Below are 19,314 nucleotides of genomic sequence, written 5' to 3'. Positions count from 1 at the left end.
TGTGCTTTAACTGCAGACTGTCAGCTTTAATTTGAGGGTATTTACATCCAAATCAGGTGAACGGTGTAGGAATTACAACAGTTTGCATATGTGCCTCCCACTTGTTAAGGGACCAAAAGTAATGGGGCAGAATAATAATCATGAATCAAACTTTCATTTTTTCATACTTGGTTGCAAATCCTTTGCAGTCAATTGCAGCCTGAAGTCTGGAACGCATAGACATCACCAGGCGCTGGGTTTCATCCCTGGTGATGCTCTGCCAGGCCTCTACTGCAACTGTCTTCAGTTCCTGCTTGTTCTTGGGGCATTTTCCCTTCAGTTTTGTCTTCAGCAAGTGAAATGCATGCTCAATCGGATTCAGGTCTGGTGATTGACTTGGCCATTGCAGAACATTCCACTTCTTTCCCTTAAAAAACGCTTTGGTTGCTTTTGCAGTATGCTTTGGGTCATTGTCCATCTGCACTGTGAAGCGGCGTCCAATGAGTTCTGAAACATCTGGCTGAATATGAGCAGATAATATTGCCCGAAACACTTCAGAATTCATCCTGCTGCTTTTGTCAGCAGTCACATCATCAATAAATACAAGAGAACCAGTTCCATTGGCAGCCATACATGCCCACGCCATGACACTACCACCACCATGCTTCACTGATGAGGTGGTATGCTTAGGATCATGAGCAGTTCCTTTCCTTCTCCATACTCTTCTCTTCCCATCACTCTGGTACAAGTTGATCTTGGTCTCATCTGTCCATAGGATGTTGTTCCAGAACTGTGAAGGCTTTTTTAGATGTCATTTGGCAAACTCTAATCTGGTCTTCCTGTTTTTGAGGCTCACCAATGGTTTACATCTTGTGGTGAACCCTCTGTATTCACTCTGGTGCAGTCTTCTCTTGATTGTTGACTTTGACACACATACACCTACCTCCTGGAGAGTGTTCTTGATCTGGCCAACTGTTGTGAAGGGTGTTTTCTTCACCAGGGAAAGAATTCTTCGGTCATCCACCACAGTTGTTTTCCGTGGTCTTCCGGGTCTTTTGGTGTTGCTGAGCTCTCCGGTGCGTTCCTTCTTTTTAAGAATGTTCCACACAGTTGTTTTGGCCACGCCTAATGTTTTTGCTATCTCTCTGATGGGTTTGTTTTGTTTTATCAGCCTAATGATAGCTTGCTTCACTGATAGTGACAGCTCTTTGGATCTCATCTTGAGAGTTGACAGCAACAGATTCCAAATGCAAATAGCACACTTGAAATTAAATCTGGACCTTTTATCTGCTTATTGTAATTGGGATAATGAGGGAATAACACACACCTGGCCATGGAACAACTGAGAAGCCAATTGTCCCATTACTTTTGGTCCCTTAACAAGTGGGAGGCACATATGCAAACTGTTGTAAGTCCTACACCGTTCACCTGATTTGGATGTAAATAATCTCAAATAAAGCTGACAGTCTGCAGTTAAAGCACATCTTGATCGTTTCATTTCAAATCCATTGTGGTGGTGTATAGAGCCAAAAATGTTAGAATTGTGTCGATGTCCCAATATTTATGGACCTGACTGTATATACAAAGCAAATGCTACGTTTAATAAATGTGGGCAGCTCTGTCCTCTGTCCATATTATCCATTGTAGGTGGATTTGCTAGGCATTTGGGGAGCAGCGAAAAGACGCCTTAAATGCCTGTTACTAATGCCAGTGTGACTGAGGCTTCGCAAAGTTCTTGTGTGCATTTAGTAATTAAAAAAAAAGCCAGAGAGAGTTCTTGTGTGCTTTTACTAATTAAAAACAAAAAAAGCCAGGGAGAGTATTCAATTCCCTCCACAATAAAGAACTGCCATAGCAGGGGCACAGACTTGAATGGAAGAAGCTTGAATGCCTCCCAGACTCACCATGCAGCATTTTTTTTTCTGCTGCACTATTTTATTATTATTTTATTACAGGTACTTATATACAAAGCAAATGCTACATGTTTAATAAATGTGGACAGCTCTGTCCTCTGTCCATATTATCCATTGTAGGCTGATTTACTAGGCATTTGGGGAGCGCCATAAAAAAGCCCTAAATGCCTGTTACTAATGCCAGTGTGAACGAGGCTTCACAGAGTTCTTGTGTACTTTTAGTAATTAAAAAAAAAAAGCCACAGAGTATTCAATCCCCTCCACAATAAACAACTGCCATAGCTGTGAGTCCATGTAGCATGTAACCAGTTTATGCAAATGTAACAATCAAACAGATGATCTGTTCAACGAGGAACCATGGATACAAAGAATCAGCTTCCATTTGAATTTAGCACTGCCCGCAATGCATTACCGCTGTAGCACTGTCACTTTATTATGTAGCCAGTTGTACACATGCAGCAATCCAACACTCTAGTGCAGGGGTGGGCAACTGTGGCCCTCCAGCTGTTAGTGAACTACAAGTCCCATCATGCCTCTGCCTTTGGGAGTCATACTTGTAACTGTCAGTTTTGCAATGCCTCATGGGACTTTTAGTTCTACAACAGCTGGAGGGCCACAGTTGCCCACCCCTGCTCTAGTGGGTTTGCACTTTCTGAACCTATCCTGCGGCTGCTTGCATTTTTATCAATTGACAGATCACCTGCCATCATGAGGGCAAATCTGACACAAGGAAGCAATTTCCTGCTCCTACCAAGATGTCTGCCTCCACATAAAGACATAAGCAAGGTAAGCAACTCCTAGGGAAAATGTCAGCTACCGGCAGACTACAGAAAAATCCGATGGCTAGGCTTTCATCTGTCTCTTTTTTTATCAGGCAAGTCTTCTACAGTACAGGCCCTCTTAAAAATTCTAGAGGTGTCTCATCTGCTCTGCCTAAATATTCATCAGATACGATACACCTTTATTATTTTTGACACGGGTGAAAAGAAAGATCTACACTACACAAAGAGTGCAGATTGTTACTTGCTTGGAGTCCTCACTAAATACTCGGTGCTACAAATTAGGGCTGTGATATGAACAATGCTCCCACAGTCCTGTCATTCTTCTCTTTGATCTGTCAAGTCAAATTATGTGTGCTCAAGGAGGTGAAATTTAACAGACATTCAGTGTAAATATACACTTTACACATTACATACAGCTCCAAGCAGAATGGAAAATGTGATTTCTAAATGCAGTATTTTGGTTATATATTTTTTTTTATTAAGTAGCATTAATTATTTAATGGTCCCTCTCCTAAAATGAAAAACCGCATAATACAAAATGTTTTATTGTCTTATTAGGTTTTGTTTTATTATATAAACTGTATTTGTTTGAAAGGTTTATTATTACTTCCTATAGAAATTCCCAGAAAACACACATAAAAGAAGCCAATTTATATGACGTGCTGAGCAAAATGTTGGCGCTATATAAATCCTGTATTATAATAATAATAACAACAGATTTTGTTTTTAATGCAACACAAAACTAAACAACGCTATACTCAATTTGTGCCACTAGGGGGAGCATGAACAATGTGGAATTTCAGTAGCATCTTGCTTACACCAAACTGTTTTGTGTTTATTCAGTGTTACAGGGAAACCATTTATCTGCTCCATTGTAATGTGTCTGTAAGCTGCTCATCATAAATGTCAAGCTTCTTTAGGAATGGCAAATAATTATGGTATAGGCAAGCAATAATAGACCCATCATCATTCTTCACGGCACCCCAAATGCCCCAACAAGCACACTCACACTAAATTGTACCATTACATATAGTGTATTGAGGAGTTATTATCCGTGAAGGATCCTGGTGTGATCCGAAAGGCGCGTTGGCCCATTGGGTTGCGGTAAGGAGGTGGAGGCATTTTAGCCATTTAAGGATTCACAGCAGCTTATACACACATGCACCGTATCACCTGCATGTCCTTGGAACATTGGATCACCTCTTGCAGTTTTGCACTTTATTGGACGTTTCATTATTTATATATTTTTTTCATTATTTTATATGTATATTTCATTATACAGTTTTTTTCTACATATAGATTGTTGAGATTTTACAGTGGTTTTTTTTTAGTATGCTTTCCATGTGTACATTGTATTTTGGAGTCTGAGCACTTGCCACTTTATTTAGGTTCTATCCCTCATTTTTGGATTCACTGTCATTTCACTTTATCTGTGTTTCTTTAATCCCAATTTTGGGATTGGGGGGTATTTATTATTCACCATATATTGGGTCCAATTTGGGACCAAGTTGTCATATTCACGTTTGGTGGTACGTATCAATATGTCATTGATCCCTGGAGGATCAGATCACATGTTATTATTTTCACGTATTTTATGTATATCTATGTTTATTTATTATTATACAGGATTTATATAGCGCCAACAGTTTGCTCAGCGCTGTACACCATAACGGGAGACAGTACAGTAACAATACAATTCAATACACGAGGGGTTCGAGGGCCCTGCTCCTTGGAGCTTACAATCTAGGAGGGAGGGGATAGTGGTACAGGAGGAAGTGGCTGTGGGGATGGAGTGGTAGGAAGAGTGGAGATCAGCAGTTAGCTGAGGGTGGGGTAGGCTTCCCTGTAGAGATGGGTTTTCAGGGTGCGCATTTATTTATTAATGTTTATAAAGATAGAACACTGCACCGATTTGTTTGTATTTATTAGCACATGCACCTAAGGGTACAGGATTGGGTGTTAGCAGCTTTTTAGTTTATCACGTGTTCATTTGAAGCGCAAGAGGATTATTACTTTAGATTACATATAGGGATTCATTAGGGGAGATTTACTAAAACTGGAGAGCAAAATCTGGTACATCTCTGCATAGAAACCAATCAGCTTTCAGGTTTTATTGCCAAAACTTAACTGAACAAGTTGAAGTTCGATGCTGATTGGCTACCATGTACTGCTGCACCAGATTCTAAGTGCACCAGTTTTAGTAACACTCTCCCCACTGTCATGCGTATAAGTGTTACACAAAATTTGATACCGGAAATTCTGTTGTGCAACTGTCGTGCGTAGGGTAGCCCACTGAAATAAATACAAGTGCCACACACCAAAACACATGCACATCATCGCACTTGCATAGGTGTAAATGGAGCCTACATTTTTCATAAATACATCTAAAAAGGTTGCAAAAGAACTCCGGAAATTTTTTTTTTTTTTTAACGCAGCACAAGTGAAATACATTACCTCCAATGAGGATTATCTCAGGTTAAGGCATACATTAAGCAGAGATAATTTATCTCATTTCAGTTCTCTGCAGATCTCAGGGAAAAATCTCCTCTGTCCCCCTGTTTATGAAGAGGAGAACATTTGTTCTCAGAAGGAGCAGAGAGAAGTTTTTCAGCTGAGATCTTTGTGGAGGGGGGAGAGCTGCATGTGATCTGAGATAATTGTGTGATTACAGATCACCTGAGTTTAAACAGTGAAACCAAAGTTAAAAAGACCATTACATGAAAGTAATAAGCACTGACCCCTGGTATTTTTTATACACATTCTTTAAATTTGTATTTTGGCTCCTTTTTATTGCACATTTTAGCATTATTTACATTCAGTTTGACACTTTTTAACATGCTGTATTTTTTAACATGCATTTTGATGTGGGTTTTTTTAATGTGCATTTTGGTGCTTTTCTAAACAAACATTTACCCTAGGTTCACACCTAAGCGTTTTCTGCAGTGTTTTGCAGAAACGCAGTACAGTCCATTTAACATGATTTCCTATGGGACATGTTCACACCTGTGCGTTTGCACCTGGTGCATTTTTGGAAAGGGTCAGGGACTTTTTTGAATGCAAAAAGTTGCATTTTTGGTTCAATAAACTTCAATGGAAACGCTGCAGAAAAGCATGTATTGCAATTTTGCAGTGTTTTGCTGCATTTTTGTGTTTTAATCTGCCTATCAACAAGAATAAAAAAATTAAAACCGCAAAACGCATCAAATTGCGTAAAAAACGCAATGTAGAAACAGCTCAAATACAACCTGCATAGGTGTGAACCTAGCCCTAGGCACTTTAACACACATTTTGGCACAGGTTATTTTAACATGCATTATGGTGTGGTTTGTAACGCACATTTTGGCACTTTTCTTAGCAGGTGTTTTGGCACTTCTTTAATGTGTATTTTGATTTGGTTTCTATGCATATTTTGGCAAACTGCATATCTGCTGGTCACTTTTGGGTGCCATTAACAAATAATGGCACTGCAAACATGACATGCATTTTGCATGTGTTTCCAAAAAACACAAAAATGGAGGTAAAAAATTAGCCAAACACGTTAAAAAAGCACCAAAATGCACATAAAAATTTCAACTCACATTTTTTTAAACAGCTGCTAGATGGGCAACAATGAGACGACCCCCAAAACAGGAATGCTTTGACAGTCGGAGGCCACTGACATTTATTTCCCTACTCATCTTCTCAGACTGTTCACTAGTTTTGCATTTGGATAGGGTCAATGTCACTACTGGTAGCATGAGGTGATACCTGGACCCTACAGAGGTTGGCAACATCAGTCACAAAGGCACAGCTAAGCGGTCACCAACAATTTGCCCTCTTTGACACTCAGTAAGCAGTGTGTGTGTGTGTGTATATATATATATATATATATATATATATATATATATGCCAGAAGGCCTCAGGGTAGGTTGTGGTTCATGATCTAGGGCTGCATATTTCTGCCTGGTAATTTCCCCATCAGAAGCTGCTATTAAGAGCTGTCAGTGACAGCGTAGTCAATGGTCTGGGAGGGCACAGTAAGCCTGCTCTCAGCACACAACCTCAGGCCACTATGGATGCAAATGAGGCTGGGAGTTAAAGCTCACTCTTTTTGCTGCAGTCCTTATGAGGTTAACTAGAAGTGCCTGCAATAGTAACAACCTGTGAACAGTTTAATAGGAGTGTTAACAGAGAAAGGAATTTCCAAGATGGCCATTCTCTTAAACAATGCCATTGTCTTTTCACATGCAGGTGTCACCACAGATACTGAATTGAACATTGTAACTCACAGATGTCTCCAATCAACAGAACTCGTGTGAAAATGTATCTAGATCCCACTCAAAGTAGAATTATCAGTGTAACCTTCAAAAACCAGGAAAGGTAATTTTTGGCTGAAAGATGGATAAAAATTGTCAAGCATGTCTGGCTGAATTTCCCAAGGCACCCACCATCATCCATTATGCTGGCCTAAATCGTACAGCTGGCCTAACAGTTGACTCTATAATCCCTCTAACAGCAGATGGGCAGTTCATGGCTATATCCACCTTTTAAGAGTCACAGAATATCTCCACTATCCCACTGAACTGATGTTTTCTTTCTTTTTCCACCTTTATTGACAGAATTTTTATATTATAACATTTTCAAACAGGATGCCTCCATGACACCAAGTTTAAGAAGCATGATGGGTTTTCCAATAGGAAAACTTGGCACTGCCTGTATATTTGTTGGCAGCTTGTGTAAATTGACCAATTCTAGTTAAACTTCAGACAGATACTTAAAAAAAAAAAGTAACACATCAATGTACACGTTTTTGCTAGATAATAATCAAATGTATTTTCATCAAATAACGGTTTATTCAAGCACCTTCTTAAAAATCATATATATATATATATATGTGTGTGTGTGTGCACGTGATTGTAATACCATAACAAGGAACATATCTGTCTAGGATTGAAATGATACCATGGATATACAATAACCTTTCTGCAAGTGGGATGGTTGAAAACCACTAAGAAAATCAATAGTTGGAAACATACTGTATCATGTAAAAGGGAAAACATTAAAAGTGTTAAGCAAGCCATACATGGCTCGAATTCTGAACGATTTTTCAATCGAAAATCAAAAACATTGTATGTTCTGTAATCCAATGGTGCCACCAATGATTTTGAAAATTCACAAATTTTCCAGCATGCCCCATAAATGAAATGGGGAGGAACCACGAAAATCAGTCGGTGCCATTGCCCCATTAACAGAACGAAAATCGGCCGATTGTTGTTCGGTCCGATTTTCGAACGAAAAGTTGTTAGAAAATTGACCCATGTATGGCCGGCCTTACAGTACAGGGGTATTTTTAAGGAGAAAAAAATGGGTGACAAGAAAGGGGAAGAAGATTCCAAAAAACGCTCTCAGATACCTCAACAGGAGGGAATCAATTATATTGTCACTAAGGTTTAGAAAGTGGAAAAATCACTAAAGGCCTGCCCAGCATGTCCGCATGGCGTGTACCTTTTCAGGATCAAGACCATCTTCTGTGACCAAAGTTTCCATTGCCATAGCCAAATGTATTTAACCACTTGACCTCCGGTCTGTAAGGTTATTTCTCCTTCATTACCAGAGCAATTTTTTTAGTATTCAGCATTGTGCTACTTCAACTGACAATTCTGGGGTCATGCAACAGTGTACACAAATTAAATTTATATCATTTTTTCACAGGAATAAAGCTTTCTATTGGTGCTATTTGATCACCACTGGGTATTTTTATTTTTTGCAATATAAAAGGACTGAATATTTTGAAAAAAACAATATTTCCTACTTTTTGTTAAAAAGCAGCACATTTCTTCAGAAATTTAGGCCGAAATGTATTCTAGTACAAGTCTTTGGTAAAAAAAATAAAATAAAAACCAATATCTTAGTAGGTGTATATTAATTGGTTTGTATTCAAGTTATAAAGTCTACAAACTATGAAATATATATATATATACATACACACACACACACACACACACAACAGCATCCTTCCCCTGTCCTGCCCCGACTGCCTATAACAACTCGCTGTCAACCGCTCTTGACTCGCTAGCACCTTTAACTACACGAAACATCAGACCCTGACCGCTCCAGCCCTGGCAGACTGATCACACCAAAACTCTCAAACGATGCAGTCGTGCACTGGAGCGACTATGGCGCAAAACCAGATCCCAACTAGCGTTCTCCTGCTATAAATCTGCCTTCCACACCTACACCTCCTCCCTCCACGCTGCCAAACAAGCCTACTTCCTGACCCTCATCAAGACCCTCTCCTCCAAACCTCGCCGACTCTTCTCCACCTTCAACTCTCTACTCTCTCCGCCCCCACCTCCACCCAGCACCTCACTCACCGCCCTTGAGATTGCCAATCACTTCAAAAACAAGATTGACACAATCCACAGGGACATCGTCGCTGCTCAAACTTCCTCCCCACCCATCTCCTCTCACACAGCAACCCCCTCATCACCACTCTCCCTCACCACTGTTCTGACCTCCACCCCACCTAACATCCCTCACACTGAAGCCCCCTCAACACTCCACTCCTTCAACCTTAATACCATTGAGGAGGTAACCCAGGTCTTCTCTGAAGCCCGCCTCACCACCTGCCCCCTCGACCCTGTCCCCTCACAACTCCTACGACCTCACTCCTCCTCCATCATACACTCCCTCACCCACATCTTTAATCTCTCCCTCTCTTCCGGCACATTTTCCTCCCCTCTGCAGCCTGCGCACGTCACTCCCATACTTAAAAAGCCCTCCCTGGACCCTACTGACCCGAACAACCTTAGACCCATCTCCCTGCTGCCATTTACATCCAAACTCCTGGAGCGCTTAGTCTACAATCGCCTAAGCTCTCACCTCAACAACAACAACCTCCTCGATCCCCTACAGTCCGGCATCCGTCCCCTACACTCCACTGAAACTGCCTTACTCAAACTCTCCAATGACCTGCTAACCGCCAAAGCGAACGGCCACTATTCAGTGCTCCTTCTCCTTGACCTCTCTGCGGCTTTCGACACAGTCAACCACCCCCTCCTCCTCAAAAAACTACACTCTCTTGGCCTCAGAGACTCCACTCTCTCCTGGCTTTCGTCCTACCTATCACAACGTTCCTTCAGCGTTACCTATAACGCTACCACCTCCCCCCACTCCCCCTCTCTGTTGGGGTCCCTCAAGGCTCTGTCCTCGGGCCCCTTCTCTTCTCCATCTACACCTCCTCCCTTGGCCAACTCATACACTCTCACGGCTTCAACTACCACCTCTATGCCGACGACAAGCAAATCTATCTCTCGACCCCTTGCCTCACCCCCTCAGTCTCCGCCCGAATCACAAGCCTACTGAACGACATATCACATTGGATGTCGCTCCACTTCCTTAAACTGAACCTCTCCAAAACTGAGCTCCTATTCTTCCCCCCAGCCCGCACACCACCCCCTACTGACTTCTCTATCACGTCCAACAATGCCACCATCAGGCCCGCCCCGCAGGCCAGAGTACTTGGTGTCATTCTTGACTCCAATCTATCCTTCCAGCCCCAAGTCCAATCACTAACAAACTCATGCAGACTCTACCTCCGCAACATCGCCAAAATACGCAAGTTCTTAACCCCAGAAACCACTAAACAGCTCATCCACTCCCTCATCATATCACTACTCGACTACTGCAACTCCCTCCTCACTGGCCTGCCTCACCGCTGGCTATCCCCGCTTCAGTCGATCCTGAATACGGCTGCCAGACTTATTCACCTTTCCAACCGCTCCGTTTCTGCCACCCCCCTCTGCCAATCCCTCCACTGGTTTCCGATTGCTCAACGGATCAAATTCAAAATTCTAACACTGACGTACAAAACTGTCCATCATACTGCCCCAAACTACATCCCCGACCTAATATCCAAATACCACCCAAAACGCACTCTCCGCTCCTCACAAGACCTCCTTCTCTCTAGTTCCCTGGTCTCCTCCTCTCATGCCCGCCTCCAGGACTTCTCCAGGGCATCACCCATCCTCTGGAAATCCCTACCGCGATCCATCAGACTATCACCTACTCTCCTCTCCTTTAGGCGTACCCTGAAAACCCACCTCTTCAGGGAAGCCTACCCCACCCCTTGCTAATTGCCGACCTCCTCCACTCTTCCTACCACTCCATCCCCCACAGCTTTTCCTCCTGTACCACTATCGCCTCCCTCCCTGTAAGCTCCGAGGAGCAGGGCCCTCGAACCCCTCGTGTATCGCATTGTATTGTTATTGTACTGTCGCATGTATTGTCTCCCATTGTAATGTACAGCGGTGAGTGAACTGTTGGCGCTTTAAAAATACTGTATAATAATAATAATATATTTGAAAATGTATCAATCCTGCTGTACTGATGGCCTACCCCATTTTGTGTGGCTCATAAAATGCCAGGACAGTACAAATACCCCCCAGATGACCCTTTTTTGGAAAGTAGACAATCCCAAGTATTTAGTAAGAGGCATGGCAAGTTTTTTGAAGTTATTTTTTTGTCACAATGTTTTGGAAAATTAAGAAATTTTGTATTCCATTTTTTAAACATTTTCTTTTTTTCCCGTTTGTTTTTACGTTCATCATAGTAGTTTAATGTCACCATAGTGACACTGTACTATTCTGGAGGGGGTCATCAGGGATTTTAATTTATTAATTTATTTTTTAACACGGATTGCTGTTACAGTGATGAACACTGTATAGCAATCGTTTGAACTGTGAATGGGTTTCCATTCATGAGGGCTTGCTTTCTGTTGACATGCTGTGCTTGGCTATAGCTAATCACATGGTACAGGGTTCTGTGATTGACCCTGGTACCATGCGATAGCTGTGGGCCAATCACAGTATTACTACAAAAAGCACAGCTGTTATGAACGAAACTCAATTCATAACAGTTGTGTATACATTGTGATTGTATAGTGATCAGGTGATCCCCTGGCTGCTCAAAGTGGCCAGGTTCCAGGAACAGTAATCCGCTGTGTTTGGTGGACACAGTGGTTATGGGAGAGGCATGCCAGTGTGCGAAGCAACGTATTTCTAAGTTGCTGAGCCAGCTCGTGCCGCCTGCCCACAGTAAAAAGTACTGTAGGCGTTCCTCAAGTGGTTAAATGTGACTAGTATAAATATTTAAAAGTGATTCTAAAGGCTTTTGTTTTTTTAAATAACAAACATGTCAATACTTACCTGCTGTGTTCAGTGGTTTTGCACAGAGCAGCCCGGATCCTCCTCTTTTCAGGTCCCCCACCAATGCTCCTGGCCCCTCTCTCCTGTGGGGTGCCTCCAAAGCAAGCAGCTTGATATGGGGGCATCCCCTGCTCCGTTCACACATGGAGCCACGGCCCAGCCCCGCCCCCTCTCCTCATTGGCTCACTGGCTGTGATTGACAGCAGTGAGAGCCAATGGCTCCCGCTTCTGTCTCAGCCAATGGGAAGATGGAGTCCCGGGGTAGCCAAGACTCCAGTGCACATTGCTGAATCAAGAGAGGGCTTAGGTGAGTATTAGGGGGGGATGTTGCACAGAGAAGGTTTTTTACCTTCATGCACAGAATGCATGAAGGTAAAAAAAACCTTGAGCGTTTAAAACCACTTTCAACTTTGACTGGATTTCAGAGTCTAGTAATCCACTGTACATCAAAACTCAGACTGTGGGGAACACAAGGATGAATGATTTGTTTCTGTTCCTTATTTATCTAATCCCAGGCTGGCAATTAGGGATGAATGAACTAAAGTTTTGTTTGCCTGAGGTTTGGTGAACCCAAGAGCAAATCCACAAACCTCAAACACTGCACCAAACCATACTGCAGTCTATGGGAATTTCTTCTGGAATTTCTTTCTTTTTTTTAAGGTTAATTTGCAAGTTTTTGTTAAAAAAACATGACATGGGTAACTCGCCATTGTGATGGGGACATGTACCACTGCAAAATATTTCTGAAAAAAAACTACAACAGTAAAACAAACACTGTAAAGCTAGGAGAGGGGCTTTTCCTTTGACTTAAAGGGCAACATTAAAAAACACAAATCCTTTACCTGACAAGCATGGTGGATGCCTTAAAGTACATGTAAACCCTTACCTTGCAAAACATCCCATTCACTTTAAAATAGAAATGAAAGGCAAAACATTAGTGTAACGGTAAATCTGCTGTGAAAAAAACCTTTATTAAAAAAACTAACTAAATTCGCACAATATCAAACCAGCATCAATCATGTACAGCAATGTAAATCCATCATCAATGACAATGACCCGTCACCTGACAATGTCGGGCCCACAGTACTACTGTACTATATGGCAAATCCCCATCTGCTGTATGTAAATAAACCAGCTGTGGATGTTGGGTGATGTCATGACCATATTTGTTCAAAGACATCATCTGGTATTTCCAGTCAGTTTGTTTACAAACATCAGCCGGGGATTCGGGCAGGCAAATTAGCAAAATATTGCCAGTTTATTTGGCGTTTGGTTTAACTGTGACTAGGCTGCGTTCAGGCTAAACTGCGTTGGGGGTTGACAACGCTAAACTGCGTCGGGGGTTGACAACGCTAAACTGCGTTGGGGGTTGACAACGCTAAACTGTGTTGGGGGTTGATATAAACCAGAAAAAGCTCATTCCTTTTGTGGAAAGGGAGGTGATCAACATGCATAGCAAAACCACAGCAAAGAAAAATAAGATCGCTAGTCTGTGCTGTGTGGCAGGGCAGGATGTAAATCTCAAAACTGAACAGACAAAAACAAATCGATTTTTACGTTTTCTAGACACAGAAGCGTATTAATAAAATCTTCCAAGCTCAGGGTGTGTGAAGCCTTCAAATTCAGAAAACAACCATGTGGATAAAGGTGCAGACCTGCTGCATCTGCCTTTCCAAGGTTATCAGGATGTGGATGGTGCAGGAATGCAGGCTATTTATTAGTGGTAGGCATTTAAGGAGAAGTCTGTTTAAACTAGACACAAAGAGACTACTCAATGGGAAAACACTAAAGCTCTGACAAGAGTATTAATATTGGGCTTCGGCCATATCAGCGTGTGAGTGATAGAAAGCAGAGATATTGCAGGTTCCTGCATATTGGGAAATGTGGAAAGTTACTGAACAAAACAACAAAAGCAAAGAGCCATTTCTGGCATTACACTTAATACAGAAAGAAACAGGTAACAGCTCCTATATTATATATTCCCAACAGTTGGCGGGGTTGTGCAGTACATGCTAGTGTACAGGGTAATGTCAGGCAACAACACCTTAACAAAAGCATTCCAAAAAAAAGGACAAAATTAATACAAAATAAATAGTGCAACTTTTTCCTGCAGGGTTTACTAACATTAAAGGCATTATTATTATTTTTATATACGATTTATATAGCGTCAACAGTTTGCTCAGCGCTTTACAATATAACGGAAGACAATACAGCAACAATACAGTTCAATACAAGAGGGATAGGAGGGCCCTGTTCCTTGGAGCTTACAATCTAGGAGAGAGGGGCTAGTGGTACAAAAGGTAGTAACTGTGGGGGATGGACTGGTTGGAAGAGTAGAATATCCCATTATTAGCTGAGGGCAGGATAGGCTTCCCTGAACAGATAGGTTTTCAGAAATCACCTAAAAGTGAGCAAAGTAGGCGATAGTCTGATAAATTGGGGTAGAGAGTTCCAGAGGATGGGGGAAGCTCTGGAAAAGTCCTGGAGACGAGCATGGGAGAAGGAGACAAGGGAGCTGGAGGTCTTGCGAGGAGCGGAGAGTACGGTTTGGGTGATATTTAGAAACAAGATCGTTAATGTAATTTGGGGCAGAGTTATAAATGGCTTTATATGTTATTGTTAATGTTTTGAATTTTATCCGTTGGGCAACAGGAAGCCAGTGGAGGGATTGGCAGAGAGGGGTGGCAGATACAGAACGGTTAGTAAGCTGGATAAGTCTGGCAGCAGCATTCATGATATACTGAAGAGGGGATAGCCTGCGATTCGGTAGGCCAATGAGGAGGGAGTTACAATAGTCAAGGCGAGATATAAAAGGGAGTGAATAAGTTGCTTTGTGGTTTCCGAGGTTAAGAACGGGCATATCTTGGAGATGTTGCGGAGGTGAAGTCTACAAGATATGGACAGTGATTGGATTTGGGGGTGAAAGGACAGATGGGAGTCTAGGATTACACCTAGTACCCTGGCATGAGGGGATGAACTGATGGTTGTGTTATTGATCTTGGGGAGGGGGCACGGGCTGGGGGGAATACTAAGAGCTCAGTTTTGGAAAGATTGAGTTTGAGGAAGTGGAGTGACATCCATGCCGATACGTCACTTAGTAGGTTAGTAATGCGAGAGGAGACTGAAGGGGTGAGGTGAGGAGTAGAAAGATAGATTTGTGTGTCATCAGCATAGAGATGGTACTTAAAGCCATGGGAGTTTATCAAGTGACCAAGGGAGGAGGTGTAGATGGAGAAGAGAAGGGGTCCAAGGACAGAACCTTGAGGGACCCCTACAGAAAGAGGGAGTGAACAGGAGGAGGCAGCGTTATAGGTAACGCTGAAGGAGCGCTGCGATAGGTAGGAGGAGAACAAGGAGAGAGCAGAGTCTCTGAGACCAAAAGAGTGGAGTTTTTTGAGGAGGAGGGGATGGTCAACAGTATCAAAAGCCTCAGAGATGTCAAGTAGTAAGAGTACGGAGTAGTGGCCATTGGTTTTAGCTGTTAGTAGATCATTAGTGAGTTTTAGTAGGGCAGTTTCAGTGGAGTTGCAAAATGACATTTTTTACCTTAACCACTTCCCGTCCAGCCCATGTACATAAACGGCCGGATGGGAGCAGTGCAGGAGTGGGTTGCTGTTTATAAACGGCGCCCGCATTCACAGCCTGTGCATGCTCCCTGGGAGCGCGCGGCACTGCGATCCCGTGACCGCTGTGTCCTCCGAACACCGATTGCTGTACAGGACCTCTGTGTGAGATCCCGATCATGTGATCAGTGATTGGCCATTCAGTGATCAATCACATGAATAGTAGTAAGCAAGATGTCACTTCCTGACATCATTGCTTACTACTTGTGAAATCTGTGAATGATCACATGGTACAAGGCTATTCACAACAGCCTTGTACCATGTGACAAGCTATGACCAATCACAACTCTCACAGTATTTCTCAATAGCTGTAAAAATGCAGTCAGAGAGGAGAAATTATTGCTTGTACAGCCTTTATGGTGTAAAAGCAATCAGTGTAAAAAAAAAAATCTTCATCACCCCCAAGTAGTGAAGCGTCACTATGGTGACACTATACTGCTAGGGTGACAGTATGTTAAAAAAAACACAAAAACATAATAATAAATAAAAATATAAAGAAAATAATAATATAAAAAAAATAAAAATGTAACAATACATTTTTGAAAAATTATAAATTTTTGGTTATAAACGAATTTGTTTTTTTGTTTTGTTTTTTTTTTTTTTACTAAAGATAACTTAATAAATTTTGGCCAAGATTTATGAAGAAAGAGTATTTATTTGCAAAATTTTATAATAAAAACACTTTTTTTCAAAATGTTTGGACTTTTTCATTTATGTAGCAAAAAAAATAAAAATCCCAGTGGTGAATAAATACCTCTAAAATAAAGTTTTATCTGTCTCAAAAAAAATGCTAAAAAATTCATATGGGTACAGTGTTGCATGACCGCGCAATTGTCATTCAAAGTGTGACAGCGCTGAAAGCTGAAAATTGGCCTGGACAGGAAGGGGGTGAAAGTGTCCGGACTTGAAGTGGTTAATACATTCCCTGCATTAAGGTAAAGAAACGTCCTGGCAGTTGTATCACCCCCACACCCCCCATATATTTAGCTGCGGTCCATTTCAGTCCAGCGCTGTGCCATTCTGCACCTATGCTCTCCTCGCACAGGGGACAGAGGCAGTAGCAGGAACCATTGGCTCATTCTGCTGACAAATCCTGTGGGGAAGGAGTGGAGTATGCTGTATGCATCTGTGGACAAACAAAACCCAGCTCGGAAGTGAGCCTGCAGGTGCGCCACCACAGGAAGCAGCTTCCTGTGGGAGTGCAAAGAGAAGAGGAGGAGCAGAGAGTGCTGTCAGGGAACTCCAGGGAACTACAGTGAAGGAAATAAGTATTTGACCCCCTGCTGATTTTGAATGTTTACCCACTCACAAAGAAATGATCAGTCTAAAAATCAAATGTTAGGTGTATTTCCACCACCATGTTTGACAGTTGGGATGGTGTTCTTGGGGTCATAGGCAGCATTCCTCCTCCTCCAAACATGGCGAGTTGAATTTATACCAAAGAGCTCGATTTTGGTCTCATCTGACCACAACACTTTCAAACAGTCCTCCTTTGCATCATTCTGATGTGCAGTGGCAAATTTCAGAAGGGCCTGGACAGGTGCTTTCTTGAGCAGAGGGACCTTGCGGGCACTGCAGGATTTCAATCCTTGTCAGCGTAGTGTGTTACCAATTGTTTTCTTGGTGACTGTGGTCCCAGTTGCCTGGAGATCATTGATAAGATCCTCATGTGTAGTTCTGGGATGATTCCTCACTGTTCTCATGGTCATTGACACTCCACGAGGTGAGATCTTGCATGACACACCAGACCTAGAGAGACTGACAGTGGTTTTGTTTTTCTTCCATTTGCGAATGATTGCACCAACTGTAGTCACCTTCTCACCAAGCTGCTTGGCGATAGTTTGGTAGCCCAGTCCAGCCTTGTGTAGGTATACAATTTTGTCCATCTTTTATACAGGTAACAAAATGAGATTAGCAACACTCCCTTTAAGAGACTGCTTCTAATCTCAGCTTGTTACCTGTATGAAAGACACCTGGTAGCTAGAAATCCTGCTGATTGATAGGGGATCAAATACTTATTTCCCTAATGAACATGGAAATCAGTGCATAATTTGTTAGACATGCATTTCTTTTGAATTTTTTGTTGCCATTCCGTCTCTCAGTGTAACAATACACCTACCATTCGATTTTTAGACTGATCATTTCTTTGTGAGTGGGCAAACATTAAAAATCAGCAGTGGATCAAATATTATTTCCTTCACTATATATATATCTATATATCTATATATATACAGTTGCAAGATAAAGTATGTGAACCCCTTGGGATTACGTGGAGTTTTGCATGAATTGGGCATAAAATGTGCTCTGAACGTCATCTAAGTCACAACAATAGAAGAACACAGTCTGTTGAACATAATACTACACAAACATTAGATGTTGCCATGGTTTAATTGCACATAACATGTAAACATTCACAGTGCAGGAAGGAAAAAGTATGTGAGGCCCTAGCTTAATGACTTCTCCCAGAGCTAATTGGAGCCAGGAGTGAGCCAACCTTGACTCCAATCAGTGTGATGATATTGGATGTGTTGCTGACAGCTCTCCTGCCCTTAAAAAACACACACCTGTTTTGGGTTTACTGGTTTCAAGAAGCACTGTCTGATGTGAACCATGCCTCGCAGAAAAGAGCTCTCAGAAGACCTGCGATCAAGAATTGTTGGCTTGCGTGAAGCTGGAAAGGGTTACAAAAGTATCTCCAAAAGCCTTGATGTTCATGTGTCCACGGTAAGACGGACTGTCTACAAATGGAGAAAGTTTAGCACTGTTGCTACTCTCCCTAGGCGTGGTCGTCCTGTAAAAATGACTGCAAGAGCACAGCGCAGAATGCTACATGAGGTAAAGAAGAATCCCAGAGTGTCAGCTAAAGACCTACAGAAATCTCTGGCACATGCTAACATTTTTGTTGACACATCTACAATAAGGAAAACATTAAACAAGAATGGAGTACATGGGAGGACACCACGGAGGAAGCCATTGCTGTCCAAAAAGAATATTGCAGCACGTTTAAAGTTTGCAAAAGAGCACCTGGATGTTCCACAGCACTACTGGCAGAATATACTGTGGACAGATGAAACCAAGATTGAGTTGTTTGGGAAGAACACACAACACTATGTGTGGAGAAAAAAAGGCACAGCACACCAACATCAAAACCTCATCCCCACTGTGAAACATGGCGGAGGGAGCATCATGGTTTGGGGCTGCTTTGCTGCCTCAGGGCCTGGACGGGTTGTTGTCATTGATGGGAAAATGAATTCCAGAGTTTATCAAGAAGTTTTGCAGGAAAACGTACGACCATCTGTCCGCCAACTGAAGCTCCGCAGAGGATGGATGATGCAACAGGACAATGACCCAAAGCATACAAGTAATTCAACAAAACAATGGCTGCAACAGCACAGAATACGCCTTCTGGAGTGGCCCAGTCAAAGTCCTGACCTCAACCTGATTGAAATGCCGTGGCATGACCTTAAGAGAGCGATTCACACCAGACATCCCAAGAATATTGCTACACTGAACAGTTTTGTGAAGAGGAGTGGTCCAAAATGACTCCAGATCGTTGTGCAGGTCTGATCTGCAACTACAGGAAACGTTTGGTTGAGGTTATTGCTGCCAAAGGAGGGTCAACCAGTTATTAAGTCCAAAGGTTCACATACTTTTTCCTTCCTGCACTGTGAATGTTTACATGTTATGTGAAATTAAACCATGGCAACATCTAATGTTTGTGTAGTATTATGTTCAGCAGACTGTGTTCTTCTATTGTTGTGTCTTAGATGACATTCAGAGCACATTTTATGCCCAATTCATGCAAAACTCCACGTAATCCCAAGGGGTTCAC

At 42.2% G+C, this 19,314-nt stretch overlaps 1 protein-coding gene across 1 annotated transcript in view; it reads right to left on the bottom strand.

Annotated features, from left to right (window-relative positions):
• The window catches only part of SHROOM2 (shroom family member 2), a 229,110-nt gene that overhangs the window by 191,389 nt on the left and 18,407 nt on the right, over positions 1-19,314 (bottom strand). The window lies entirely within an intron of this gene.

This window comes from Staurois parvus, unplaced genomic scaffold, assembly GCF_062004578.1.
Source record: "Staurois parvus isolate SC_StPar_1 unplaced genomic scaffold, SC_StPar_1.0 ptg000324l, whole genome shotgun sequence".
Classification (NCBI taxonomy): Eukaryota; Metazoa; Chordata; class Amphibia; order Anura; family Ranidae; genus Staurois; species Staurois parvus.
The sequence above is the reverse complement of the archived record's forward strand: the minus strand, read 5'-3'. Positions and strand labels throughout refer to the sequence as shown.